This window comes from Arachis duranensis, chromosome 7 (assembly GCF_000817695.3).
Source record: "Arachis duranensis cultivar V14167 chromosome 7, aradu.V14167.gnm2.J7QH, whole genome shotgun sequence".
In the NCBI taxonomy this organism is placed as follows: domain Eukaryota; kingdom Viridiplantae; phylum Streptophyta; class Magnoliopsida; order Fabales; family Fabaceae; genus Arachis; species Arachis duranensis.
In genome coordinates this window covers 29,399,873-29,404,510 of record NC_029778.3, presented here as the reverse complement: position 1 = coordinate 29,404,510, position 4,638 = coordinate 29,399,873, and positions in this window count along the sequence as shown.

Below are 4,638 nucleotides of genomic sequence, written 5' to 3'. Positions count from 1 at the left end.
TAATAATGCAATTTGAGATAATTCATGTGAATGTGATGTTTTTGATTGTTGTTTTGTTAATTCTTTGTAATTGTTGGTTGTTTATTCCTTTTATTCTTACAAATAAAAATGCTTTCTTTCATTACCCTCCAAGTGTTTGATGAAATGTTTGAGAGGATGTTAGAGTAGAATTCTATGTTCTTGGCTTGAGAAGGTGACTTAGGATTTCTTGAGTTTCTAGTGTCCAATTGATTGATAGTTGATAGCCATTAACTCTAGCCTTCATTAATCCAATTAGTGGAAAGCTAGGACTTATGGACTAGGATTGATATAACTCACTTGACTTTCCTTTGTTAATTGATTTAAGGATGACTAAGTGGGATTAATCCTTGCAACTACCATACTTGTGGCTAGTGATAATGATGAAGACCCTTGACAACCAAATCTTGCCAAGACCATTTTGTTAATAAAGTTTTCTTACCATTTACTATTCATGTTTCTCATCTAAAACCCCAAAATAAACAAGTCCATAACCAATAACAAGAACACTACCCTGCAAGTCCTTTGAGAGACGACCCGAGGTTTAAATACTTCGGTTATTAATTTTAGGGGTTTGCACTTAGTGAAAACCAAATTTTTGTATGAGAGGATTATTGTTGGTTTAAAAACTATACTTTACAACGAGATTTCATTAGTGAAATTCTAAACCGTCAAAAATCTAATCATCACTTGGCTGTCAAACGTAGTACTTGTTAAAAAAGCCAATGGGAAGTGGAGGATGTGCGTTAATTAGTCAGACCTCAACAAAGCATGTCCCAAAGATTCTTTCCCTCTCCCCAATATTGATGTCTTGGTAGACGCAGCAGCAGGTTACCGTTTCTTGAGTTTCATGGACACATACTCCGGATATAACCAGACACCCATACACCAGCCTGACGAGGAAAAAATGGCATTCATAATGCCAGGAGACACGTATTGCTATAGAGTAATGCCGTTCGGGTTGAAGAACTCAGGGGCAACATACCAAAGGTTAATGAACAAAGTTTTCGGCGATCTAATTGGAAAGTCCGTCGAAGTGTACATCGACGACATTTTAGTCAAAATCAGCAAGCCAGAGGACTTAGTCAGTGATTTAGAAGTCCTCTTCCAATCCCTTCGTAAGCACAACATGAGGCTCAACCTCCTCAAGTACGCTTTTGCCATGGAGGCAGGAAAGTTCCTCGGATTCATGATAACTCAAAGGGGGGTTGAGGCCAACTCAGACAAGTGCGAAGCCGTGTTACAACTGAAGAGCCCGGGTTGTGTCAAGGATGTGCAGAGGTCGCCTGAAAGGCACACAGCTTTGTCCCGCTTTTTGAGAGCCTCGGCAGAAAAGGCCCTCCCTTTCTTCAACCTGATAAAAAAAAGGATTGCCTTTGAATGGACCTCAGAATGTGAAGAGGCCTTCAACTACTTCAAGAAGGTACTATCGGCACCCCCTGTCCTTGGCAAGCCTAGAGCAGATGTAAGGTTATTCCTCTACTTGGCCGTCACGGACCAAGCGCTGGAAGCCGCCCTCATCCGGAAAGAAGAGAGAACCCGGCAATTGGTGTATTTCGTCAGCAAGGTGCTCCAAGGTGTAGCATTGAGATAATCAAAGTTGGAAAAGTTGGCTTACGCTCTCCTCATTTCGTCTCGGAGGCTCAGATAGTACTTCTAGGGACACCCAATCTCAATGTGAACCGACCAAGCCATCCGTCAGGTCTTGCAAAAGCCCGACTTGGTAGAACGAATGATGACATGGGCAATTGAGCTGTCCCAATTTGACCTAAGTTACAAATCTAGACATGCAATCCAAGCCCAGGCAATGGTAGATTTCCTGGTAGAGGTCGTGGGAAGCCCTCCCGAAAACTCGGACACACGGTGGATGTTCCATGTTGACGGAGCCTCCAGCCAAGCTTTTGGAGGAGCCAGAATAATCCTTGAGAGCTCAACGGGGATGGTCTATGAACAGTCGGTTAGGTTTGACTTTTCGGTGTCTAATAACCAACCCAAATACAAAGCTCTGATCGGAGGCCTACTCCTGGCCAAAGAAGTCGGAGCATCACGGGTTGAGGTCAACAGCGACTCTCAAATTGTGACCTCCCAGGTAAATAGAACTTACCAAGCTAGGGACTTGATCTTCCAGAAATACGTAAAACGGGTAAAAAAGTTGTGCGAAGATTTTCAAGAAGTCACAATTCAGCACGTGCCAAGGGAAAAGAATGCCAGAGCTGACCTTCTATCAAAGCTGGAAAGTACGAAGCCGGGTTTAGGGAACCAATCTCTCATTCAAGGGCTGATAAAAGAACCGTCCATAACCCTATGCCTCACGCAAGCCGTAGGCCCCCGATGCTGGATAGACCCAATCATCTGCTGGTTGGAATTCGGCGAGCTCCCAGAGGGCGACAAAGAGGAAAAAGCAATAAGAAGAGAGGCAACCAAGTGTGTGGTGGTCCGAGGCCAGTTGTATAAGCAGGGGTTTAACTAGCCTCTGTTGAGTTGCGGCCACCGTAGCTAGGAAGCTCGTTAGAGTAGGATACTACTAGCCCTCGATGATGGTGGACGCGTTAGTATTTGTAAAAAAAGGCAAGAAATGTCAAGAGAACGCCAACTTCCACAAGGCCCCGGCAGTAGACCTCGGCTCTATGTTAGCAGATCGACCTTTTCCCCAGTGGGAAGTCGACCTTTTGGGCCCTTTCCCAGTAGGACCAAGACAAGTAAAATATCTAATTGTAGCCATCGACTACTACACCAAATGGGTGGAAGCAAAGCCACTAGCCAGCATATCGTCAGTAAATTGTCGGAAGTTCATATGGAGCCAAGTGGTGTCCAGATTTGGAATCCCTGAGGTCGTGATCTCAGATAATGGGACACAATTCGCAGACAAGAAATTCGACGAGTTCCTTCCTGGGTTAGGAATCAAATAGAAGTTCTCCTCAGTTGAGCACCCTCAAAGTAATGGCCAAGTGGAGGCAGCGAACAAGATCATCCTTCAAGGCCTGAAGAAGAGATTAGACCAGAGGAAAGGATCATGGGTAGACAAATTGCCCTCGGTCCTATGGTCATATAGGACAACGCCACAATATTCCACCGGGAAAACGCCTTACCGACTTACCTACAAGGTCGACGCAGTCATTCCCGTGGAAGTTGGGGAGCCTAGCCCGAGAATGCTCCTCGGCGGTGGTGAAGAGGCAATAGAGAATGCTCCTAGGGAACAATCCCATTTGACAGAAACGGTTGAAACAAAGAGTGGCGATGAGATATAATGCCAGGGTGTTGAAAAGAGACTTTGAACAAGATGACTTAGTGCTGAGGCGAAATGACGTCGGACAGCCGACCCTAGGGGAAGGTAAATTGGCGGCCAACTGGGAAGTCCCGTACAGAATAAGAAAAGTTTTCGGCAAAAGTGCATACAAGCTGGAGCTCCTAGACAGAATCGAACTGCCGAGAACTTGGAATGCCATGAATTTGGAAAGATTCTACTCCTAGGGTATGACCCTATGCTTTAACAATTTATTTCCTCACTTATGGTGTTATCTTCATACTTGCCTTATGTTTGTTGGGAAAGCCTCCCCTGTTTTGTTATCCATTATGTTCATTACTCTCATTCAGTTGACTTAATTTCATTATTAATATTATGAACCTACGAGTTATTGCTTTATCAAATATTATTAGCACCACGTGTTTATTTTTGTTCACGGTTTTCCGGGACTGATCACCCCGGGAGAATATCTATATACGTATATGTATATATAAAAAAATAAAAAATAAAAACAAAGTGTAGATAACGAATTATGGCTCACGAGCTAAGCTAACACAAATATTTCACAAGGGCACACATCAGCCAGAAAAGTACAAAATAATATACAAAACAAGGGCATCACATCAGCCCTACAAGTTCATCACTAAGTAATTACAAAAGTCTTCACTTCTTCGGAATGTCCACGATCTTACTATCTTGGACCATCATGAAAGCGCCAACAACAAAAGTATCAAGATCGGGAGCCAAAACGGCGATCTGAGCCTTGATGCCGTCTTATGTCGCCTTCACGACCTTTCGAGCGTCCCTCACCACTTTTTTGTTTTTCTTTTTCAAAGTTGCAGCCTCCTGCTGAGATGCTTCCAATAACCTCTGGGACTCAGCTAACTTCTCCTCCATCTCTTTGACTTTCGTCTCGGCAATAGTTGTCTGGCCGTGCAAAGTATTCAAGGACTCGGTGAGAGTAAGGTCCCGCTCGGCCAGCCGGACTATCTCGACGGCATCAGCAGCAACTTGTTTTTCCTTCTCCTCAAGACGGGCCTTCAGAGCCCCCTCTGAGGCCTTCAAGCTAGTGAGGTCTTTCTGCACGGCCCTCAGCTTCTCCTCCAAGGCTTGGCAGTTGACCAAGATGGGCTCTAATTTTCGAGCAATGGCAGCAGAACGGAGGAGGCTACGATAGGTCCACCTCGCCTGGGCCGCGAGGTCCTCATCCTGGAAGAACGCCCCGTTCCCTAGGAGGAGCTGGGAATCTATGAAGAAGCTGGCATCAAAATTTTTTTCCATGACAGTTAAAGTCTTGGCGCCGGTAATTGCTTTCCACTTCTTGGGGTTGGTTACAAGGACCACTTCGCGGTCATCTCCAATCTCTTCTTGAATCG